Here is a 27,076-nt window from a genome sequence, read left to right on the forward strand (position 1 = left end):
AGCCTCATTTGGCAGAGGTATCAGCCTGAGCCATGTTTATTGCCACAACACTATGGCATTCCAAGGTCCTTGCCAGCAAGCAAGCCTTATCACTCAAATGCTCTCTAGCTGACTTCTTGCCTCAAAGAGTCAGAGTTTGCACTGGCAGGATGGCCTAGGAAGCCAGCATTTTAAAGTGGTGCAGCTTTTTTCCTGCTACAGCTGAAAACCAAAAAGCATGTGTTCAGCTTTTCATCAACATTGTTTAAGTGTTTCGTGGCAGGAACTCTCAAGAGAGCTGCGAGGTTTTGCAGCTAAAGCTGAGTGAGGAAGTCTTTCTTAGATGAGAACTCTAGCTTCCCTCTAGTAAGCAGAGCAGACCCGAGAAATTGCTCTTACCAAGAAAACATGCTTTCCTCTATTCTTTCCCAAGCTTTCTCAGGCCTTCTGTGGATGCAATTATCTACATGGGCACCAGATAATGTACAAAGCAATCCCACACCAGTTTGGATTCAAAGGGTTATTTATTTGAGGGGAAAAACTTACAGAACAACGTCCTACAGCCAGGAAAGGAGTCTATACCCTGGAGCAAGAGAGCAAGGGGAGGGGGCTGCCACTGCTTTTTAAAGAGAAAGAGAACATGCTACAGTGGGCTGGTATCTCAGAGGCTGTTGGCTGAAGGAGTGGAAGGAGCTTTCACAGCACTTAGCATACATTTATTTTCTCCTCTTATGAGCAGAGTGAATCTACCTCTGAGACTGAAGGACCTGAGTGCTGAACCTTCTCTATCCCAGACTCTCCAGAATCAAAACATTTCTCCTGCCCTCTCAGAGTTTTGCTGTCTGATACTCCCAGAGGTGCTTTTGAACAATTGTGAATATTAAAAAATTTAAAATTAGAGCATTCCTTTTTTTCATAAAAATTAATGTGTTTTATGATTGTATTTTCAAAAACTCCATGCAACCTAAACTTATTTTTATATCTAACTCTGAAATAAACTAAAATACTTTTGATTGTTCTTAAAACTATTAGATATCATCATCTCTGTGCTCACTCTGCCTAATGCATTGTTGGCCCAAGTCACCCAACTTCCTGAGATGAGGAAGACAATCTGGACATCTAGTTGCTATATTTTTGTCAAAGTCTCCAATAAATCCTTTTATTTTTGGTTATGTCTCCCTTTCCCCTGATGCTTCCATATCATCCCATGCTTCAAGGAATGTACTGGTATCCTTCCTGTTGCCTTCACTGTGAGGCTGAGTATATTCAGCTCTTGAAAATATTTATCTTTCCATCACCTTTTATATTTCTACTATTTGTTAATATCTTTCATCTGCTGTGACCATCTCTTTTGCTCTGTAAACTTACCTTTTCCATGCACTTTGATTATAGACATGTAGAGTACAGATGAAGGCTTTTGCATGATAGCACCCCTTAACCTTAAGATGCGTTGTAGGCAAACAATGTGTTCCCCAAAGCTGTTCAACTGCGATCTTCAGGGAGGGCAATCCTATCTCGACAGAAGAGGGACAAGAGAGCAGTTAGCCACTCTATATCCACACCCTCCATTTCTCTTGCTTTTTTTATTTTGTTGTTTTTGTTTTTGTTTTTTTCAAGACAGGGTTTCTCTGTGACTTTGGAGCCTGTCCTGGAAGTAGCTCTGTAGACCAGGCTGGTCTCGAACTCACAGAGATCCGCCTGCCTCTGCCTCCCGAGTGCTGGGATTAAAGGCATGCACCATCACCACCCGGCTTCTCTTGCTTTTTCCATGCTACATACTGTTCTCACTTTCTATCAGTAATAGAGCTTCAGGTCCATTTTTGACATATCAATCACCCCATCTGTGTCATGGACAACATCAATTGTAGCTCTTCTAAAAATATGAAAAGAAGCTTGTAGAAATGCTAGCTTCTGTTCTTTCCAAAAGTGTAAATACATGCCATTATGAAATTTTTATGATATAATTTTAATGGCTTTTTAGAAGAATAATAAGATACAAAAGATGTGTTTGTTGAGTAATTTGAACCATAAACCCCTGTATAAAATTTCAAAGTAAAATAATCAAAGGTAAGTGAAAATGAATATGATTCATCAATTTTCTATTATTTTCAGAAAAGTAGGCATCTGGATTATTGTGTGCATGTGGTCATATATAAAGATCAGTTAATATATCTCAAGATTTAGAAATGAATTCAATCTTTGAGAATCATAGAGAGGAAGGAGTCATGAGGGTTAGTTCTCTTAGGAAGTGTAGTATCACCCCCTTTTTCTAATGAGAAATGAATAGACGTCAAACATGTGCAACTACTTGACAAATGTAGAACAAGCTGGAAGAGAACTAAATCATGAATGTCTCTCAGCTACATCAGCAACCAGACATTCTTTGAAACGTTTCCACAGAGAGAAGTTAAAAATAATCAGGAGTTTGTGCATTCTTTCATCCCAGGAAGAAAATGCAGCAAAATTTGTGAATTTATGATATGCTATTTAGCATTAACTATAATGATAAAATTCTTAGAATAGAAACTTTATTTTAAATAATGACATTTATTTTAAACCAATAAAGGATGTTCTGATACTAAAGGCTCACTCAGTTCAGATATAAGAACACTTCCCACAATGTTTTACTTGTACCAATGGGTTTTTATATATTATATATCTTCTTTTATAGCAATTAAGCATAGCATCAAGAGACAGACCTCCAGAAAAAAAAATTAAGAAAATTAAAATTCGGAATGCCCAAGAACATACAGGAAGACAGAACAAAGTAACAAAGAACAAATGAAATAGAAACAATTGCTAAAATACTAAGTATGAGTCAAATATCTCAATAATGATTTCAAGTATGGCTTAAATATATCAGTTTAAATACAGTTTCATAGTAGAAGCCAAAATAAGACCCAGTCATGCATTATCTGTTATAAACATACACTAAATAAAACAAAGCCTTTGATAAAAGAAAAGGGGTGGTTAAATATGTATTATATTGTCATTATTCCAAAGGGAATTGACTAAATATAATACTATAAGAAGCACAACTTAAAATAAAAAAGTTATTAATAATGGAGATAGTTAATAAGTAAACTAAAACAGAGTTTAAATACAAAATATATCACTAACATTATCTCAAAATCCATAATAAAATTAATAGTAATGAAATAGAGACATGCAAATTCATTAATGCAAGGTTCCAGCAGTTTCTCTGGATAATTGGTAAGTAACAGGACACGTCTATAACTATAAATATGAGCTTATAAAGACCTGAATCACTTTCCTCTCATTGGCATTTATAGATAATTCCATTCACATAAACTATTCACATAATACTATAGTGGAAGATCATTTCATCTCAACATTACAACACTTGACAAAATATACCACTCATAAACAATTTTATAAGTACAAAGAAATATAACTCATATGAATAAACACAAGGAATAAATTCTGAATGATTTTTATTCAGTTTTAGCAACTATAAAAATCATCATAGATTTTAAAGTTGAAAAGTAAATAATTGTTTCTTTCCATTCTGGAGTTGGTAAATATAAACACTATGGTTCTTTTGGATCTGATATCTGGTGAAGACTCACTTCCTGATTTGCAAATGCTGATATTCCCATTAAGTCCTTACACTATAGAGCAAAGCCTAGCTAAGTCTCTATTCTTTTCTCAAAAACACAAATCTCATTCTGAGGGCAGCATTTTTGTCATCTATCTACCTACTAGAACCCATTTCTAAATGCTCTTGTGTCAGGCTCATGGGCTCATCATTTAGATTTTATGGTCACAGCATTTAAAAATTTGTCTCAATTATTTCCAAAATGCAGAAAATTGGATCTTTATTCCCGTGTGGTTAGTGGATAATGATGAGTTAAATTACACCCAAACTTAACAATCGATAAATTTCAAGTATTTAATATAGTAGGAGTATTTAGAGACCATGTAAAAATAAACTGGAAATGATACTATAAAAACAGTGGGACATTTCTTTAATATTTAGAGTTTTAAAAAGACTCCTAAATAACTTTTTGATAAAGGAGACTTCTAAAAATAAAGACAAAGTTATTTCAATAAAAGTGCAACTTGTAAAATCTAGGAAATGTACAAAAACAATGTCCAAAATTAATTAACAGCAGTAGAAGCAGTAGAAAGGCATGATAGTCTTAAAATTAAAATTTAAACACAATGGGTTTTTGATCCTACTGAACGTACTGGCTTTGCGGGAGCCTAGGCAGTTTGGATGCTCACCTTACTAGACCTGGATGGAGGTGGGTGGTCCGTGGACTTACCTTAGGGCGGGGAACCCTGATTGCTCTTAGGGCTGATGAGGGAGGGGGACTTGATTGGGGGAGGGAGAGGGAAATGGAAGGGTGTGTCGGGGAAAAGACAGAAATCTTTAATAAATAAATAAATTAAAAAGGTAGTAGAGAAAAGCAATTCTGAGTCAAGGGGAATGAAAACAAGATAAATTTCAATTCAACTGAAACCATGACAATGATATAAGGTATCAATTCAACCCAAAGGCTATTGTTCAAGATAGGCAATCAAATGAGTCTCCTCCCTGGGTCACTAATAACCACCAATAACTCCAGCTCCCAATAAATCCAATGCCCTCTTCTGGTCCCTGTGAGTATCTGCATACACATAGTGTGTTTGCACAGAGACATATACACTAAAATAGAAATAAATGTAATAAACTAATATTTATTTCAGATGTGTAATTTCCAACAAACTCAGGAGACTAGTGATATAGAGGAATATCCTTAATTTAATAAAATTTCTTTTAATGAAACTTATGGCTTACTTAATATTTAATAATAATGAACAGAGTATGTTGCTCATAAAGTCAGGATCAGTATAAATTCATACATCCTCACCATTCTATCAACATCAGACAGATAGTTCTAGCTAATAAAAAGAGAAGAAAATAGAAATTTGAAAGGAAGCATTAAAAAATGACCTAAGAACAATTTATCAAAATAAATACATAAATAAAACCCTCCTCTATCTTATAAGTAAATTCATGTAGCAAATCAAGAGGATATAAAATCAATTTTTAATCCACTTGTTTTATTTCACACCAACAATAACATTTTTGAAAAATGAACAATTACATAAACCAATCTAGAAATCAATGTTTTAAATTTTTCAATTAAATATTTAAACTAGATAAACAATTATTGGTTTATCAATACCTATTCAAGAGAATACTAGAAGTTCTAACTAGAATAATAAAATATTAGATGGAAACCAAAGGTTACAAATTAGATAGAAAGGAAGAAGTCAAACTTCTGTTATTTGCAGATGATATAATAGTATACATACATGACTCCAGGAATTCTACCATGAACTCCTACAGCCAATAAACACCTTCAGTAATGTGACGTGACACAAAATTAACTAAAAAAAAAATCAGTAGTCCTCCTAGATACAAATGATAAGCAAGCTGACAAAGAAATCAGAAATGTTACCCTTTACAATAGCCACAAATAATATAAAATATTTTTGGTAACTCTAATCAAACAAGTGAAAGACCTGTATGACAAGAACCTTAAGTCTTTGAAGAGAGAAATTGAAGAATATATCAGAAAATTAAAAAAAAAAAACTTTCATGCTTTTGGATAGGTAAGATTATCATATTAAAAGTGGCAATCTTACCAAAAGAAATCTTCAGATTCAATGTAATCCCCATCAAAATCCCAACACAATTCTTGATAGACATCAAAAGAACAATACTCAACTTCATATGGCAAAACAAAAAATACATAGGATATTCATAACAATGCTGTACAGTGAAGGAATTTCTGGAGGCATTACCATCCTTGACTTCTAGCTCTTCTATAGAGCCATAGTCATTAAAACAACTTGGGATTGGCATAAAAACAGACACATGAACCAATGGAATTTAGTTGAAGACCCTGACATTAACCCACATAGCTATAAGCACCTAATTTATGACAAAGGAGCCAGAATTGTGCAATGGAAAAAAGAATACATCTTCAACAAATGGTACTGGCACAGCTAGATGTCAACATGTAGAATGTAGGCAGAGATTTCTCATTCATTCCTGGCTGCCCAGACCAAAAACAACACACAGAAACAATTTTGTTACAACATTGCTTGGCCTATTAGCTCATGCTTCTTATTGGCTAGCTCTTGTAGCTTAAATGAACACATTTCTATTAATCTGTATATTGCCATGTGGTTGTGACTTACGGGTAAGCTTTCATTCTGCATCTATCTCCTTCAGCAGTTTCATGGTGCCTCTTTGACTCTATCTACTCTCTCCTCCTCCATCTTCTTGTAATTCCCACCTTGCCCCATTCTGCACTGCATTAGGCCTAAAGCTGGTTCTTTATTAACCAATGGTATTTACAGCATACAGAGGGGAATCCTACATCACTTCTCCTTTTCTGTCTATGTAAACAGGAAGGTTGTTTTTTTTAAAGAATTAACACAGCAACATTATATACAACAAAACAGTTATCAAGCAAGAATTACACACAATATTTATATCTACTTTATCTTTTATCATAATTAAGGAATACTATAACTTCAACCCCATCAATGCTCCAGAAGGATATATTACCTAAGTAAACAGAAAGTGCATTGTAAGCAACTTCCAAAACTCTAGAATTAAAATAGACATCTTACTGCCTGGATAGTCACCCAAAGTCCTTCAGTAACAATGGGCATCCATCTTCAGCCTATCAGCCCATAGGATCTGTCAGACAGTTCTGCCTATATTGGAAGTTTATCAATCACCTTCTTCTGTGTTTGGCAGAATGTCTGACAGACCCTTTCATGAAGCAGAAACCCTGAAGAAATGTCTCACCTCCAGGAAAGCTCATAAGTCACTTTTTGTGGGTCCTGCATATTCAGTTCATACAGCATAACATCAAACAGTCCAGGTAAGAGCAGTTTCTTGCCCAAAAGCCTAAAAATCTCCATATGGAGCCTCTTCAATGACCATCATCCTCTTGAAGTGATTGGTGCTGCCAGGAGCAGATGTGTCTTACTGTCATGAATAGTCTTAAGTTCTTAAAAGATTTTAAATGCCATATTCTCAAGGTCTCTGGAAAGTTTAAAGAGTACCTATCTAACTGAGAACTCTATATATCTAGAAAACCTAACTAAAATACAAGCTTGATTATAGATGATTATCTATTAATCACTAATTCTTAATTATACATTACATTTTTAAATTAACTGCACAAACACAATACCTTAATCAAGAGCAGAGATACACATATAACAAAATTGACTTTAAATTTGTATCAATATACCAAAATGCATACAAATAGAAAATATTCATCTCTATATCATATTCCTCTTTAATTATAAACAAACATTTATAAACAATCATTTAGGAAATTTGGACATAGTTCTCTGCAAACTGTTTCCTGGTTTTTGTTGGGGGAAGTAATTTTAGGGTTTGTGGAGACTTTTCAGGGGGTCTTGGTCCATCAAACCACATTAGTCTGGGAGGAATCCAGTTTGGTTTTTATCCTCTTTGTAAAGAAAAGCAGAACCTCTTTTCCAAAGCAACATATTCTTAGACCCAAATTTTTAAGTCAAGATACCTTTAAAATATGTATGTTAGTTTGCCTTAGCAGCCCATACAATGAAATGTCTCTCTGTACTTAGCTCATTCACAGTCAAAAAGTCAAAGAAACTACAAATAATATACATAATCCAAACTCTCTGTGTATATTCCATCTTTGTATGGCTTATTTTTATTTACTATTTAAATCTATGACTGTAGTCTGATTCTTTAAAGTCTTTGTTTTATTTCCTTAAAACTATTACTTTCTTTTATAACTGTCCATATTCTTTTTCTTCTATCTCTCAAGTCTACATATATTTATGCAACACTGTGGCCAATTTATAGGTCTTTCCCATCTGACTTTGTCTTTATTGCATATCAGTAATAATTTTCTGACCAGGAGCACTTTTAAAATGATAAAGAGTTTGGTTGTAGTGGCCCTGAATGCTTGTTTCCACCTCACTCAGGCTTTCAATATAGTAGAGGAAGTTCACCTCCAGCTCTGGGACTGCAGGGTAAGAGCCATCCTCAACTCTGGGTAGCCAGTCACTTAAGCATATTGTTAGCTAGCTCTTATATCTCAAATTAACCCATTTCGATTATTTTATATTTTACCATGAGGCACTTGGATGACTGGTAATGTGCTCCTCTGGCAGCTACATTGCTTTTCAATGACTCTTCCTACTTTTTCTTCTATCTCTGCTTGGAATTCCTGCCTTACTCTATTCTCCCTTTGATAAGCCCAAGGCAATTTCTTTATTAACCAATGGTATACAGAGGGGAATCCCACATCATTTTGGTATATTGAAATTGTTAGATTCTTCCCTGTGCTTTGGGAAGACAATCAAGTAAATAGAGCACCTACTCATTTGAGGGTTATTGGAGCATGTAACATGATCAGTTGGCCACCAATGACTCCTAAGTGTAATAGGAGGGTAGGCAGTCTGGAGAGAAAATGACTCACATCCAAGACAGGATAGAATGGACTGAAGTGAGATTACATCATAGTACTTGCTTGGAGAACTGTAATGTAGAGCTTACCACTCTTGGGCATATAACTCAAAGCAAGCCCATGCATATCACAAGGACACTTGCTCAACTACATTCATATTTTAAAGTTTTTCATATAGCAGCATATTTTCCATAGGTAGAACCTAAAAAAACTTAGATACCCCTCAACTAAAGATGGATAAAGAAAATGTGGTACATTTACATAATGGAGTACTGCTCAGGTGTAAAAAAGCAAAAAAAATAAAAAAAACAAAACAATGACATCACAAAAATAATTCTGAGTGAGGTTATCCAGACTCAGAAAGACAAACTTGGTATGTATTCATTCATACATGGATGCTATATGTAAAACAAAGGATATCAGAATAATCATACTATGATCCACAGCTCCAGAGAAGCTTTTGCTTGTAATCAAATTGGTGACTCTCCTAACCATCATCATAGAACCTTTGTCCAGTAACTGATGGAAGCAGATGCAGAGATCCACATCTAAGTACCAGGAGTCCAGTCAACGACAGGGAGGAATGATTATATGTGCAAGGAGGAGTCAAGATCATGAAGGTGAAACTCACAGAACTGTCCTGAACTTATAGGAACTCACTGACTCTGGACCAACAGCTTAGAGCCTGCCTGGGACAAAACTAGGCCCTCTACACGTGGATGATAGTTTTGTAGCCTGGTCTGGTTGTAGGACTCTTGGCAGTGGGACCAGGATCTATCCCTGGTGCATGAACTGACTTTATGAAGCCCGTTCCATATGGTGAGATGCTTTGCTCAGCCTTGATGTGGGGGAGAGAGGCTTGATCCTGCTTTAATCTAATGTACCAGGCTTTGTTGACTCCAAACAGAAGTCCTTTCTAAGGAGTCCATAGTAATAGACTAGAAGGTAGGTGGGGGCAGGGGAGGAAGTGGGAACTGGAGTTGGTATTTTAAATGAATAAATAAGTAAAAGTCAATCTTGCATTCATTAAATAAAATTACAAAACATAAACAATAAAAATGTGCATTTAATTGAAAGACACTGTTTCCTACATTTAAGGCACATGATTGGTTGTTCTGGAGTTTTAATTGGTGCTACATTTTTATTTTCTTAGAATTTTAATAATTAAAATGCATCTTAGTAAATAAATTAGGACAGCTGTTACTCAGGACTACATAACACTAATTTCTATTGGCTGAAACCACTTTCCCTACTTCCAGTTCTGCATGATGAGCCAAAAGTTTAAATGCAGCTATGTGATCTCTCACGGATGCATTACTGTCTGGTTTTTATTTTTTCTGTTTGCAAAATAATGACTGTAATTGTTATTACTGCTTTACATGAAATAGCATAATGTACATTATTTCTGTTCTTTTTAAAAATAACATTTGCTCCAATTTGAGACAGTTGATTTGACACTGGGTACATTTTAATAAATCATGAACAAATACTTCTTGAAGGTTACTCATGGAAATGACTGAGAGAAGAGAATACACTATTCTGAAAGATTACACTGGATTATGAAAACAAGAACTGTACAGAAAGTGAATGGACTTAGCATATCAAAACTGGGGAGAGGAGATTTTTAAGGACAGTTTAAGATGCTATCATGTTAAGAACTGTTACTACCAGCAAGTGCACAGATGTGCATGTTCGTGCATGAGCACGTGTGCACATATATAAGATGAGTGTGTCTGGAATTTGTTGATGACTTCATACATTTGCAGACATATAAAATAATTATCTCAGACATGTAGCACACATTGGGTTTTGTTATTGTATGTAAGTAACAGCTTTAATTTTTAAATCATGCCATCGAGCAGCTCTACTTAAATTCTATTACAAGTATGTCATCACCAATGGTAAAGCAAAACAGCCAAATTACATTTTTATCTTCTTTTATTCATTGTTTGCTTGGTGCTAGTAATATTTTAAATATACCTTTGGGTGATAAATAAACTGAGTAAACCTGAAAGTATCAGGATTTTGGTCTTCCTGAATCTCTTAATAATTACCCCATTATCAAAAGATGATAGATAGGTAGATGTAATTTAACATTACCAAAAGCAGTTGCAGCTTAAAACAGTTTCACTTTTCAAAGCTATTTTTGCTTGATATACACAAATAGAAAAAAATACAGTGTCATAAATCCAAAGTTATTATTAATAATTTATTTTCTGTCCATAGTTCCAGCCTTTAAACATGCAATCCAAATGTTCTAGGATTTTAACACATGGGAAAACAGTTTAACTTTCTTTAAACTTTCCATTGAAATAAAATATACAGAAAGAAAAGTGAATATAAGTATGACTTTTTACAAACTAACCATAACCATCATGAAAATTCATATAACATTAATAACATTAATATAAGAGAATATTAATAGAATTACACAGCCTGTTTAATTTCCACAGCACACTGCTCATTTCTTCTCCAAAGGAAACATGCTGTGATTTCTAATGACCTAGTTTGATGGAGGTGGGTCTTGTATCTTATCTGTTGCTTTCATTGATTAATAATAAAGAAACTGCCTCGGCCCTCATAGGACAGAAAATTAGGTAGGTGGAGTAAACAGAAGAGGATCCTGGGAGAAAGAAGCTGAGTTGAGGAGTCGCCATGATTCTCCCACTCCAGACAGATGCAGGTTAAGATCCTCCCTGGTAAGCCAGCTCGTGGGCTACACAGAATATTAGAAATGGGTTAAAACAATATGTAAGAGCTAGCCAATAAGAAGCTGAAACTAGCCGGGCCAGGCAATGTTTAATAAAATACAGTTTCCGTGTAATTATTTCGGGTATAACCTAGCCATGAGGGTGGCCGGGTGCTGGGGACGCAGCCCTGCCGCCGCTCTTATTTCAACACTAGTTGGCTTTACTAAGTTTTGAAACTTAAATTTATGAAATGACATACTGCATTTTTTGTTTTTGTTTCTATTCAGCATTAGACTTGTGAAGTTTATATTTTTATAAAGTACAGCATATTATTCTCATTTCAACATTCACTTGAGTGTATAAAATATTTATTATTAAGAGTGTTTTGGAAAATTGATAGATGTACTTCAAATAATTACTTAGAAAGATTATATTTCTTCCACTGAATACACTCACACTTTCTAATTAGCTACCCACATAGAAGAAGTGTTGTAGCTGATGCCCATATTAGCGTTGGTAGACTAAAATGTCTAGTGTGCTATATTTCTGTAGAACTTCCCAGCACATTATGACTTTCAGGTTTTACACCTTGTCAACATGTGGGATTTTCTCTTTTGTTTTATTTTAGGCATCCTGGTGGGCTTATGCTGGTATGACAGTGTGATTTGGATTTGTCTTTCTTTGATGACTAGCAGGACAAAGCATGCTCCTTTTTCATGATTAATTTTGGTTATTTGGATACTCTCTTTTGTGAAGGGACTACTAAGACTGCACATTTTCTTCTTTAGCTATACTTCATTTTCTTATTAATTTTTGAATTTTATTTATATAAATTACACAGTTGTGTGCCTAACAAATTTGGAAATCAGGTTTTTGCCAATGGACATCTTACCTGTTACATTAACTCCCTTTGTGTTCTTGTCACATCATGATGGACATACATGTTACCTTCAGTATAACCCATTTCCATCAATGTTTTCAAGAGTGAACTTTGTGCCCCTTTATACTACTTTTCCAAGATCACAGGCATTCTACTAGAACTCATAAAAGTACTTCAGATGGCTTTTTTATATCGAGAATTTTAATACCTCTAAAACTGATGTCTTGTTTAATCTGTGGCAATTTTCCTGTGTATCCAAGGACTATATAAACTCCATGTAAAAATCTGGCTGCATATTGGCAGTTCTCCAATCTGTGACTTTTCATTCCAGCCCTACATATCACTAAAATTCCACTTGTTTCCTTCAGTACACATGCTATGCACAAGTTTTACCATATACCTAGATATATCAACAACTCTTGGCTCATTTGAGAACAATACTTTTCCTCTTACAGAATTTTGGTGCTTTCACACTGTGCTTCTCCCACATCCCTGAAGTCTAGATCTGTGCTCAGGTTGGTGCCTGTACGTATAAATGTGCCTATTTGTATACTTACAGATATAACAATCTCCACAAAAGCCACGACTGTTCTTACCTGGCATTGCACTCCAGTTGCTGTGACAATGCCTAGCTATTAATAGGAAGGTCTTGTTGCATAACAAGTGGACATATTCTGTTCACTTATCCATGTTTGGAACTGTATGAGACCAAGATTACATGTAGTTGGGTAGATGGCTTCTAGCTTCTTTTCCCCTTCCAACCCTTTCCTTACTTGCCTTGACACACCATGGAGCCTTAAGACTTCTTTTCTTCCAAGAGATATTCTAGCTAATAGGGAATACAAAGACATTGGAAAGTAATGTTTGTGTACAAAACAGGCCTTCTCCATGCTTTTTTGGTGGAGGATTAAATACAGCTCAAGAGAAAACCTTGGATTTGTCCACTTGCTTATGAAGAAAATATTATCATTTTTTTTCTGAAGGGCCATGTGGTTTTGGCTCTTCTGATTTGGAAATGTTACAGAACATTTCAATTCCCATTTGATCTATTGAGTAGCCTGGAGAACAACCATCTGTGTTGCTTGACTAACAAGCATTATTCTGAAGTATGCTGTATGCTTTAACTTCTTCCCTCAAAGAGACATTTGTGATCTGAGACATGCTCACCAGATTAAGCTGAAAATGTGAATTTCATGGGTGATAGAGGAGCATCTAACAGGGCTCAAGAAATTTCTACTTAAAGAAAAAGAAAGATTGGCCACATTGCTAGGAATTCAAGACCTGTCTGGGCAGCACATCCTATGTGCTAATTAATTAAAGGGAAAGAGTAGACATATAAACTCTAGATTCTGCTGAGCACAATGGAAGACTGGGATAGCAGAAATAAATACACTCTCATGGTTCTGTTCTGCTATTCTGGTGGCTTTTGTGGAAAATAGTTAAAAAAAAAAGTCAGCAAACATTTCTCAATCCAAACTCTTTCTTTTCAACTTGAGCATTTGTCCATTAGGAAAAAATGTTTTGCTTCATTTTGTTTTTCAGTTTTGCAGAAATTACATATTTATCTCTCCAAGAAAGCAAATGTCAAGAGGTATAAGATGCAACCCTCTTTGTTCCAAGCATCCAAGAGAGCCAGAGGTTACAATAGCTCAAGTAACTCAGTGCTCAGTTCCTGGGAACTGGATTCTGACACCTCCTCGCAATTACAAGCATTCCTCCCTGAGGAAAAGATAAGCAACAGTTAGGAATAAGTGCTGCATCAGAATAGGAATAAGTGCAGCATCAGAAGTAGGTTTTCTCTGACCTTGCCACTTGCCAGGCATGCCTTCTTTCTGTAATGACTTTTACTATAATGAGGTGACATTGTGTCTGAATTTCAATAAGCCATTTGTATTAAGCTCCTTTAAATTCAAGGTATGGTTCTCAGAGCTTGAGAAATACCACAAAATAATAAAATCTCAAACCACAGCTGCAATGTGCTAATAATCCAACACAGTCTTTCTTTTTTTTAAAACTGTGCCTTTCACTTACAAGCAAAAAAGTTCTACTTTTATCTAGCATGCAAAAATTGGGGAAATGGCTCGATCGCTGCAAACAAAGAAGGAAGAATGTGCAGTGTGTGCCATTATGACCCAGCTTATCTTGTAATAAGCAAGATTAACTAGAACAATTCAGTCTTTATGTGGTCGGTGGGTAACATTCTTTCTTCTACATCTCAATTCCAAACTTTTTAAAACATGACTGGCGGTCTTCTCAGACAATATGAAGTTGGTACCAAGACTCTGGAAGCAAAGTATCTGAGCTTCCATTTTATTCTTCACGTAGAATTAGTTTCAAGTGTTCATGAATCCAGGAGAATCCTGGGGTGGAGATTTTCAGTGTTCTGAACTAAAATAGCTCTGTATAATCTTTCCTGGGCTACGAGGATAGCAAGAGGTCATGTGTTTACTTTTTCGTTTTAAACCAAGTCTTGCAAAAAAAAAAAAAAAGTTTCAGCTAAATATATTCACTGTCTCAGAGAGAGTTGCATTATCATTTTCCCAGCCCATCACACTCATAAAACCAACCCATTACTGGCAATGAGTAGCCCCATGGATGAGTGGATGTAGGTATAATATATTCTCTGCCTTTATAGCATCCTGTTGCTATTCCTTCTTTCTCTCACATTCACTAAGGGCTTGATGTACACTTGATTTCTAAATCACAGCTGCAGGTAGCACCAAACCTTTATCTGTAAGCTTTTATAATAAAAGGAGAATATGAAATGTTTTCTCATTATCTCTGGTCATAATAATAATAAAAGAAACATGACCAGAACCTCTGAGCAAAGTTGGCTTTTGTGCCAATACCTTCATCAATCACAGTGCTGGGGAGAAAATAGGGTTTGATTTCACCACTTTTCCTTAGGCAGTCATTCAACAAATATTAGATTACTCTTATGGGAAAGATTCCATGCTTCAACTTGGAGATGCACATATAAGTGAGGGTTGCTGACCCTAAGTAACCCACTGTCTCACTGAAAAATAGATAGATCTATATACTGGAATGGCATATACTTATTATGCATTCTCACGAACCTTCAAAACATTGTGTGGGAGATTTGTTAGCACCTTTCAAGAGAAGAATAAATTAAAGATTTCAGTAGTCACTCATTAGCAGCTGCTTACTGAGCATCTATTACAAGTGGTGAGGTTTCCTAGTTAGAGAGAACAAAGGTCAACAGAAATTAAATAACTTGCTTTATTTATTGTATATAGTTTTCCCAGGACTCTTTATGACAACAAGGTTTAGCATCTTTTGGAATTTAGATGGTGAGGAATGCCCATCTAATAAAGAAAAGAATGTCTACTAAGATTAAATTAATATGGCTTATGTAGAAATGATAGAATAAATGTCAGAGCCTTGGTCTGAGCCCTGATTTGCTTTGTTCCACTAATTCTTGCTACACTAAGGGTCCCTCTGTTGGAGATGGCCCTATGGAAAAGCCCCCATAAAAGCCATTCATATTGTATACATTACTAAACATTTTCTGTTTAATGGATCCATTTGGAGCATACCTTTCAGTCAGTGATTGAACTACATAAAGGACCTATTTGAACTACTGACCCATTTTTTAAAACATATATCACTTAATAGTAGTAGCCATGGTTACAGTATATTATCATTCTCATCATCACCACGTGTCTTTTAGATTCATGAGTGTACGTGCTTGTGCATGCAGGTGCATTTGTGCATGTTGGAGGAAGGTCGTCATACCTGTGTACATTCCCTTACTGCAGCCAGACAACAACCCTGGGTGTCTATCTTTAGGCACCATCTTCCTTTGCTGTTTGAGATAGTCAAGCTGGCTAGGATGAAAAGGCAGCAAGTTCTGGGCATCTGCTTGTTCCTACTTCTCAGTGCTGGGATAATAAGTGCTAACAACTGTGCGTGAATTTTCCCAACGTGGTTTCTAGAGGTCAGACTTGAGTCCTTGTGATTAACTCTCTCACTAGCTCCTCCAGGTCACAATAAGGATTATACAAAATTCAGTTCTTTAAGGTTGCACTTCCAAAACCATGGCAGCTCCCCAGTGCTCATTCAAACCTTGTGATTTGTGTGATCAGAGATGCAGCGACAGCGATGGGCCTAAAAGATGCAGTATTGAAACTTACTTTTATTTTTATAATTAAAAAAAACTAGTCAGATGAAAAAAATTAAAAGAGCTCAAAAAACGGTACCTGGCTTTATCATCATACACAACCCTGAAATAAAGATAAAGAAATAATATAACTACAGTCTTCAGCGAAAAATCTCCTAAGATTTGGTCTTAATGAAGACGCCTTTACAGACAGTGTGAATATAAAAAGTCCATAAGCTTTGCCTATATCTGTCCAAGTGTCTGGTAACAACATGCAGAGCTTAGGCTTTCCGAATCGCTTTTGGGAACAAAGGTGAGTATAAATAAGAGAATCTTGTATGACACAAAGGTTAAGTTGGACCCCTGGTGCGTTTAATGGAAGCAGTATTGTGCTCTTTTCTTCTGCTCCCATTTAAAACCAGAGCTGAACTGCACATGTTAATATGCTTCCCTATGTGGTTATATTGGCATGGGGGTTTTCGATAGCTTCTGAAAACAAACTCCTGGAACTGCTGTTTCCATGGCAACTGCATTTTGAGAAGGTGAAGCTTCCAGTTTGATGAAGCTAAAAGGCTCTATTAGCATCAGATTTCAATGATACTGAAAACCTTGGTGTCAGAAGGTGTCAATGTGGCACTCAAGATTCAGGTTAGTCCCACCAATGTTTACTTCTTATTTAAATAGAATTTCAAAGCCAGTACAATAAATTATTGAAACAATAGCTATTTTTCTATAAGACAACACTATATATTGCCATTAAAATTATATAGACTAAGATTCTCAGCTAATATCAACCTATAAGGAATATTCAAGTTGATATCAAGATTCTTTGTGCAATGATACAAGGAAAAATGATGTGTAAACTAATGTACACTTCTGTGTTTGACTTGGAAAGAAAATTGATGTCCCCTAAAGGAAAGATTTTCTTTGGTCAAGCAATATGCTTGTAATTGAACATGATATACTGTCTTCTTTATTCTTTTAAGATTGTTGAGTAAATGCACTGCTCACTGAATGCTTTAGGAAACAGAAATGTAATACTTTACCACCGAAGAAGCTGAAAGTCCATTTTTCCAGGGATTGACAGGGCTGTCTTGAAGGTCTGTGCTTCTTTCATAATGTCCACTGGCTTGCTGACCACTTTTTTGCCTTTCATGATTTATAGACACATTACCTCAATGTGATGATTTTTATGCATATATAAAGATTATATGTGTGTGTATGTGTGTGTGTGTATTGTCTTCCAAAGATATAAGGATAAGAGTTATGTATTTAATCAGGGGCTTCTACTATTCTAGTTAGACATACTCTTAATTAGTTACATGTATAATAGACCTATGCATAAATAAGGCCATATTCTGAGGTAGTGCAAGCCAGATATCAGTATCTGAATTCAATGTATACCACGAAGAGTATGTTTCATCCTTAAGTATACCACATTTGTTATCAATTTTAATATTTATAATGTTAATGTATTGCCAAAAATGTAAAGAGTATAAGCTGATCCTATTTAAAATTATTTAAAATTGACCACTTTAAATATAAACCAGCCCTAGCCCAAATTTTGTTTAAAAAAATGAAAATTGAAGAATTAATGACATCAGAATGATCATGCAATTTGTACATACAACTAATATGTAACTATGAATCAGTTTGGTCTACCACATGAATGGTAATTTTCTTATTTTTATTGATTTTTATTGAGGTCTACATTTTTCTCTGCTCCCCTCCCTGCCTCTCTCCTCTCCTTCAACCCTCTCCCATGTTCCCCATGCTCCCAATTTACTCAGGAGATCTTGTCTTTTTCTACTTCCCATATAAATTAGATCTATATATGTCTCTCTTAGGCTCCTCATTGTTGTCTAGATTCTCTGAGATTGTGATTTGTGGGCTGGTTTTCTTTGCTTTATGATTAAAAAACACTTATGAGTTAGTACATGTGATTAAAGTCTTTCTGGGTCTGGGTTACCTCACTCAAAATGATGTTTTCCAGCTTTATCCATTTGCCTGCAAAATATAAGATGTTATTATTTTTTCTGCTGTGTAGTACTCCACTGTGTACCACATTTTCCTTATCCTTTCTTCAGTTGAGGAGCATTTAGGTTGTTTCCTGGTTCTGGAATGAGAAACAATGCTTCTATGAACACCGTTGAGCACATGCCCTTGTGGCATGATTGAACATCCTTTGGATATATACCTAAAAGTGGTATTACTGGGTCTTGAGGAAGGTTGTTTCCTAATTTTCTGAGAAATCACCACACTGACATTCAAAGGGGTTGTATGAGCTTGCATTCCCACCATCAATGCAGAAGTATACCCCACAACCTCTCTAACATAAGTTGTGATCAGTGTTTTTAATCTTGGCCATTCTTACAGTTGTAAGATGGAATCTCAGAGTTGTTTTGATTTGCATTTCTCTGATGACTAAGGATGTTGAACATTTCCTTAAGTGTCTTTCAACCATTTTAGATTCCTCTGTTGAGAGTTCTCTGTTTATGTCTTTACTCCATTTTTTTATTGCATTGTTTGTTCTTTTGATGACCAATTTCTTGAGTTCTTTGTATATTTTGGAGATCAAACCTCTGTCTGATGTGGGACAATAGCCATAAATAGGATAAAATATCTCAGAATAACTCTAACCAAACAAGTGGAAGACTTATATGACAAAAACTTTAAGTCAGATATCCAGAGTTGGATGAGATGTCATTATAGGAGTTTGGAAGATAAAAGTGCTAAATTTCAGAGAGAGATTGAGTAGCTTGTAGACTATATAGGTCTCATTCATGTGATGTATTTGAATTGAGAATCTGTAAGAAGGAAACCTTTGTTTTCTATGTCATTCAATGGTGGTTAACAGGGCTAAAATTCAGTTGCAATTATTAATCAATTAGCATCATTAAGGTAAATATCCTGGAAAAAATATTTTCTCAGAGTAAGTACATAGAAGCTGTTGTTAAAGGGGACAGGGCTACATATTAACTTGACAAATGATGTGTAAGAGACTCCAACACAGGTCTGGTTTTGAAGGCATAAAGGGGTCATAGAGGGCATCTGATTCTTGGCACCTTGTGTTGGGCCTGGAAAAGAGGAAGAGAAAGGCCACTGATGGTGATTTGGCCTCAGCTGTGGTGTTCAGCATATTGAAGGTGCCAGAATCATGGAACAACCACCATCGATGGACTGGAAGTGGAGCTGGCCTGGTGCTGTGAGAACAGCTGTGTATGCTGTGGGCAGAGACAAAGAGAATTGGGGCCACACAAGTCCAACAGATATTTTGTATTTCTAAAAGATGACTTGAACTTTTAAATCATAGGAAATTCTGAAGATGATAGGATTGTTAAAGTTGTATTGCTTTATATTATAATATTAATGTGAGATCATGGGGTTGGGAAAGGTTGTGGTTTGACAAATGCTGAAGTTGTGATAACTAGTCAATTTGTGAGGTATTTTCCTGATTGCTAATTGATGTAAGAGTTCTCAGCTCAATGTGGATGGTACCATTTGTAGATGGGTGGGCCTGCATGGTATAGGAATTTGAGTCTGGAAGCAATCTAGTAAGTAGCATTTCTTCATGGTCTCTGTTACACTTCCTGTTTGTAGGTTGCTACCTTAAACTCCTGCTCTAACTTCCCTCAATTACAGACTGTGGCCTGGAAGTTTAATATTGCCGTTTTCTCTTCAAGTTGCTTTCAGTGTGTTTGATTACATAGGAGTAATTTCTTGTAAGCTCAAGGGGTGTCCCACTGGAGCAATGATTAGTAAAGTGGGTTACTGGGAAATTCAGTGCTATCAGACCATGCAAAGAGCTTCACAAAATAAGAAAAGAAACCTATAAGATGGTGTGAGGTTTAATGCTTGGAAAAAGTTAACACAGTCTTTTAAATAAAGAAAACAGAATAAATGTTACTTGATACATTTTATTACTATCATCTTATATCCAGAAAATAGCACAAACTCAAGAAATAAAGAGTTCAATTTGAAGATGTTGCTCCTTTCTCAAAATTCAAGAAAAAGGAAAAAAGAGACCAAGCCTAGGCATAATGAAGAGCTGTTTTCAAAGTTAAATGTGGAGGAAAATTGGACTACAGTAATTCTGTAGCCCTTCTCTGTAAGGACATTTCTCATCTGCCATCAAACAGCTACAAATCCCATCCATGCTTCAATAGACTCAGTATGTTAGAATCAAAATATATACACGTGGAAACTGATTTTCTGAAAGCAGTGAGCCACCAACTGAACAAGAATAATAGAAGGTCATATTTCAAAGTCAATCCAATGTTTCAGAAACAGCACTTTTTAATGAAATAAAAAATAAAAGCCTTCAATAATGAAGACTAGAGTAATTATTTTTCCACAGACTTGTGGTGCACACAGAGACATACAATAAGTTTTGCAGTTAAAATGCAATTGTATAGGGGTTTGTCGATCTTGTTGATTTTCTCCAAGAACCAACTTTTTGTTTCATTGATTCTTTGGACTGTTTTCTGATTTTCTATTTTGTTGATTTCTGCCCTCAGTTTGATTATTTCCAGTCTTCTACTCCTTCTGAGCACTCTGCTTCTTTTTTTTCTAAAGCTTTCAGGTGTGCCATTAAGTCCTCAATGTATGATTTCTCCGTTTTCTTTAAGTGGGCACTTAGTGCTATGAACTTTCCTCTTAGCACTGCTTTCATCGTGTCCCATAGGTTTGAGTATGTTGTCTCTTTATTTTCATTAAATTCAAGGAAGACTTTAATTTCTTTCTTAATTTCTTCCTTGACCCAGGTGTGGTTTAGTAGTTGACTGTTCAGTTTCCATGAGTTTGTCGGCTTTCTGGGGGTAGCATAGTTGTTGCCATCTAACTTTAAACCGTGGTGATCTGATAAGACACAGGTGGACACTGACAGAAAGGCAACCCACTGACTGGGAGAAGATCTTCACCAACCCCGCAACTGACAAAGGTCTGATCTCCAAAATATATAAAGAACTCAAGAAACTAGACCGTAAAAGGCTAATCAACCCAATTATAAAATGGGGCACTGAGCTGAACAGAGATCTCTCAACAGAAGAAGTTCAAATGGCCAAAAGACACTTAAGGTCATGCTCAACTTCCTTAGCGATCAGGGAAATGCAAATCAAGACAACTTTAAGATACCATCTTACACCTGTCAGAATGGCGAAAATCAAAAACACCAATGATAGCCTTTGCTGGAGAGGTTGTGGAGAAAGGGGTACACTCATCCATAGCTGGTGGGAATGCAAACTTGTGCAACCACTCTGGAAAGCAGTGTGGAGGTTTCTCAGGAAATTCGGGATCAACCTACCCATGGACCCAGCAATACCACTCTTGGGAATATACCCAAGAGAGGCCTTATCACACAACAAAAGTATATGCTCTACTATGTTTATAGCAGCATTGTTTGTAATAGCCAGAACCTGGAAACAACCTAAATGCCCTTCAATTGAAGAATGGATGAAGAAAGTATGGAATATATACATATTAGAGTACTACTCAGCAGTAAAAAACAAGGACTTCTTGAAGTTTGCAGGCAAATGGATGGAAATAGAAAACATCATCCTGAGTGAGGTAAGCCAGACCCAAAAAGAGGAACATGGGATGTACTCACTCATATTTGGTTTCTAGCCATAAATAAAGGACATTGAGCCTATAATTCGGGTTCTTAGAGAAGCTAAATAAGAAGGAGAACCCAAAGAAAATCATATAGGCTTCCTCCTGAATATTAACCTTCATCAGGCGATGAAAGGAGACAGAGACAGAGACCCACAATGGAGCACCGGACTGAAATCTCAAGGTCCAAATCAGAAGCAGAAGGAGAGAGAGCACAAGCAAGGAACTCAGGACCGCGAGGGGTGCACCCATACACTGAGACAAGGGGGATGTTCTATCAGGAACTCACCAAGGCCAGCTGGCCTGGGTCTGAAAAAGCCCGGGTTAAAACCGGTCTCGCTGAACATAGTGGACAATGAGGACTACTGAGACCTCAAGAACAATGGCAATGGGTTTTTGATCCTACTGTACCTATTGGTTTCGTGGGAGCCTAGGCATCCCACGTGGATGCTCACCTTACTAGACCTGGATGGAGGTGGGTGGTCCTAGGACTTCCCACAAGGCAGGGAACCCTGATTGCTCTTTGGGCTGACGAGGGAGGGGGACTTGATTGGGGGAGGGGGAGGGAAAGGGGAGGCAGCGGTGGGGAAGAGACAGAAATCTTTAATAAATAAATAAATAAATAAAAATAAATAAATAAAAACTGTTCCTAAAACTTAAAAAAAATGCAATTGTATGACTATATCCAGTAGCAGAAACCTATTCTTCTATAACATTTGCTCAATAAATTCCTCAACCACCCTAACCTACTGGAGATAGAAAGTTCAATAACTACATGTGGGAGCTACTCTGGAAAAAGACAAAGAGGAAGCACTGATTATAACACTTTGCCTTCAGACATATAAAGAAACAAGTTATGCAATCAAGAAAAGATAATCAAGAACTTCCAATGTACATTTCTATAGTAAAGTAGATTATGGTGATATTCCAGAATCAACAAGGCTGCGTGTGTCTACTGCTGCCTGGAAAACAAGTAAAAAGGGAATTGACCAAAATGCATGCTGATAAGATTTTCGGCCCAGCAGCTCCATGAGGTCTCTCTCTTTGGAGATGCCTTGTGTTTTTCTTCAGAGTTAGCATTATGATTTAAGGAACTTGGGAAAGATGGGTTGATTGGAAGAGTTGAAACCAGGAAGAGAAAAGACAGAGAATCTGTCACCAGCCAGACTTAGAGGACACAAGATTCTCATACTTCACTAAGAAAAGGTACCAAGCCACATGACTAAACATAGACAACAATTACAGTTTAATTAAAGTTATAAGACCTAGTTAATAATAAGCCTGAGCTAACAGGGCAAAGAGTTTGTAATTAATATAAGCCTCTGTGTGTTTCTTTGGGACTGAATGGCTGCAGGACCAGGAGGGACAGAAATTTCCATCTACATATTGTATTGAAAACAATAAACTTAATATCTACAGAAGATGCATGTTGTTTAAACTATTTAGCCTTGATCTTCTACATTTCACAAATCAGGCAATTTCAGAACCAAAATACAAAAGAATATATGCCAAATGATATTAACTGGAATGATATTTACTTTTTCTCCCCTGTGCAAATGTTTTTATTAGCAAAGCTCCTGACATTTGTTGCATAATTAATGTTTCTACACACTGAGTTTCCACACACTAAACTATGTTGTGTTTGATCTAAGAAAAAATAGTGCACTGCCCTTAGATATTTCTAATATACTGTTAGGAATTAGCTACTCATTTGGGGTTTAGATGTTCCTCCAAAAGTCAATGATTTTGTAAAGTCACTCTGAGTCTTTACAGCGCCTTCCAGAGACTATAAGGTCAGGGACTACCTAAGCTCTGGTTAATTCCTGTGACTATGGATGGCATTGGACAACAAGAGAACTTCAGGGGAGTTAGGCCAAGAATGCGAGGACTACCCAGTTCCATCCACATTGCCTTCCTGTATTCTATTCATTTCTGTTCGTTTTTATTGAATTGGCTGAGATTAAAGACAGAACCATATGTTTACTCTTCCTGTCATCTCTCCTCACAGCTTTATAAATACTGAGCAGTTAAGTGACGCTGTGCCTGTGGAAAGAACTAGACTTAGAAAGAATATCATTTTAAAATGTGTCTTCAAAGTGGAATTCAGAACTGTATTTCACACTTGGAACTTCTTTGTGTTTGTCATATATTTTACATAGAGACAAGTCTATGTACATCCCAATGAAATAACTACTTTAATGTTAGAGGTTTTCTAGGAAAAGGGATGCAAAATTAGTTTTGCATATTATGGGTAAATATCACAGTAACAATTTTTGTAAATAATAATTTTAGAGATTCTCAATCTAGCATTTCTAATATAGCCAAGCCCCAGGTCCTGCAGCCTACAGATGACTGAGCGACTCAAGTGGGTTTTCTTACTGGCTCTGTCATTAATAGAACCTCCTACACCAAACCAATGGCGTTTCCCAAGTAAATGGCCCAGGTAAGCTGCAAACACTAGTCTTTGCTGGTGGCCAGCTGTGGATCACTTCATTTTGGCCAGCTACTTCAGGGGACAAAAGGAATGCCACTGCTCATCTGAGAAGCCGTGGGAAGAGGCACAGAATGGTACAAGTGAGAGGGACCCTTGCGGCCACCAGGACTCATCTCTTAGGTCTTTAGTGGTTGTGGCTTCTCTTCCGTTTTTAGGGTGTCTAAGCCAACTGCTGAGGCTACTCTAAAATCTCTACTCATAACAAAATTCATGGTTTTGTTTTTGTTTGGAGACCATGTAAAAAGTTCAACTTGATTGAAAATTTATTTATAGGCTTACTAGAAATTGGAATGCATTTATTAACTTTTAAAAATGAATACAGAATTGTTCAAATATAAGTTTAGCTGGATAAAATGTTTAAGAATTGTGAAAGAATTTTGGTCACTTACTCATGCAGTATTTGGCTTGAAAGTAAAAATTAAGCACCTTAATTCCATTGCTAAAAATATACATGAGGAATTATTTCAAACTGAAACTTGATTTTATTAAAATGTATTTAAATAATTTTGAAACCATAGACATTTCATATTTAAATTTTCCATAATTTTATCTTATAATTAAGGATATAAAGAGCTTGTAGTAACTATTTTGCTGAAATTCATTCTTTTCCATGTTTCCTCATTGCTTCTGTATGTTCTGTGTATCCATGCCAAGATCTGAGAAGGCGTGGAAAGTGCTTCTGTTAAAGCTGAGCGTACAGGCATCCTACAGTGAACCAAAGGCTCCAAGCTCCGTTCAAAACCTCCAAAAGGCAGGTGCTCACACTGTATCTTTCCTGGAACTCACTAATAGCTTGGGAGGAACCAGTGACCTACATTCTGTGCAACTGTGATTCTCACCTCATGCCTCCCTTCTATCTTTCTCCGAGTTTGATGTGGTCTAGTCCCAGGGCAATCCAAGTACCTCTTTCTGTACAATGATTTTGTTACTCTATTTTGACCATCTAAGATTTTAAGATATTTTATATTAGTATCTCTATTTCCTCCATAGACAATTAATAAAAAGAATTCTTTCTTTTTTAAATTACTGGTAAAATTTAAAGCTCATTGTCTGCATAAAATTCTCAAACAAAAATATAGAGGTACCAACTTGTGTGCAGTAAAATGTTACTTTTTTAAAATATAGAGCAGTTGAAATCAGCTTCAGTTGGCAACTGTGGGCTAAAGTTTGAATGTTGAATGCCACCACAAAAGAAGGAAGTTCCTGTACAAAACTTTTAGTCTTACTCGATTCCTCTATAAGAACAATATTCAAATATACTCAGTCCCTAATTTATATGTTAAAGACATCCAGGATTTTAGGTTTCATTGTTTCGATCTTGCTCCTGGCTAAGGTCATGAAATGGTGCTGTCCACATTCATGGTGGGTCCTCCCACCTCAATAAGAGCACAAACCTCTGGAGACAGTCTTCTAGGACAAACTGAGTGATGTGATTCATCATTGAGAGTTCCTTCTCAGGTGATTCTAGGTTGTATCAAGCTGAAAATAAAAGCCAACCATGTCAATGTACAATACATGCATTTTACAATCTCCCAATTTATTCATCTTCAATTGGAGTTAGTTATTGATTGTTATGGACAGTGCTGCAATGGGCATGGGGAAGGGGCAAATGGCTCTTGAACATACTAATTTCAACTTTTCTGGTTATGCCTCCAAAGAGGGCTAATTAGATACTTTGGCAATTATACTTTTGTGCTTGGATCAGGAATCTTCACACTATTTTCCAAAATATCTGATTTCACAAATAATCCCACCAATGATATTCCTTTTTTTCCCAACACTATTGCAAACATTACTTACTTTTTTCTCTTTGATAATACTGCTTTAGCATATGTGAGATGCAAGCTCATTTTGACTTCTATGTGGATCTATAGGCCAGATAACCCTTTCCTTCCTGACCAATGCTGCCTTTTGTCAAGGTATATTACTGCAGAAGCAGATAGATAGATGATAGATAGATGATAGATAGATAGATAGATAGATAGATAGATAGATAGATAGATAGATGATAGATAGATATGGACAGACAGAGATATAAATTCATATGAGATTGACATGTAAGTGTGTATATACACTTAGTATGTATCATGATGAATATGTTCACTAAAAAAATACCAGAATACTATCCAATCTTAAAATGGAAAATGCCATTTTTAACAACATGAAGAAACTGGAAGAAAATATGGTAATTGAAACGAGTTAGTTACATCAAAATTCTAAGACATTTTTCTGGGTGTATAGAATCTACAGCATCAAACTCAGAAACATTTAATGGAAAGCTGGTTACCAGAGACTGGAGGGGGAGGAGCATAAGAGAGAGGGGACAAAGCTTCTATTAGATAAGAGAACTAAGTTCTGATATTCTATTATAAGGTGACTGTAATCAATAGTATGGAGTATACTGAAAAATTCTTTGTGGATTACTGATAGATTTTAAATGTACAAAGAAACAGTAATGTAAGATAATGGATATGCTACTTAACAGAATTTCCTCATTCCACATGGTACATAAGTATCAAAGACTCACATTATATCCCATAAATACATATACTCAGCCTTGTCAACTAAATGTAGAAATATTTAAAAGACTGGTTATTAACAGAGAATTGAGTTGGTATGAGTGAGCATCCTATGGGTATTTTATGGGCATTGTCTTTCTTCAGTACATTTATCAAACATATGATGATTTGAGTAAAGAAAGTGTGGCTAGGTTTATTCTTCTTAAGTGGATTTATTTCCTGAATTTTTTTTTCTTTTTTTTTTTATTGAGAATAAGAAAAAAAAGTTTCCGCATCCTCCCAGCCTCCC

The sequence above is a fragment of the Alexandromys fortis genome, unplaced genomic scaffold (genome assembly GCF_014885135.2).
Source record: "Alexandromys fortis isolate MF-2015 unplaced genomic scaffold, M_Fortis_MF-2015_v1.1 scaffold_74, whole genome shotgun sequence".
Taxonomy (NCBI): domain Eukaryota; kingdom Metazoa; phylum Chordata; class Mammalia; order Rodentia; family Cricetidae; genus Alexandromys; species Alexandromys fortis.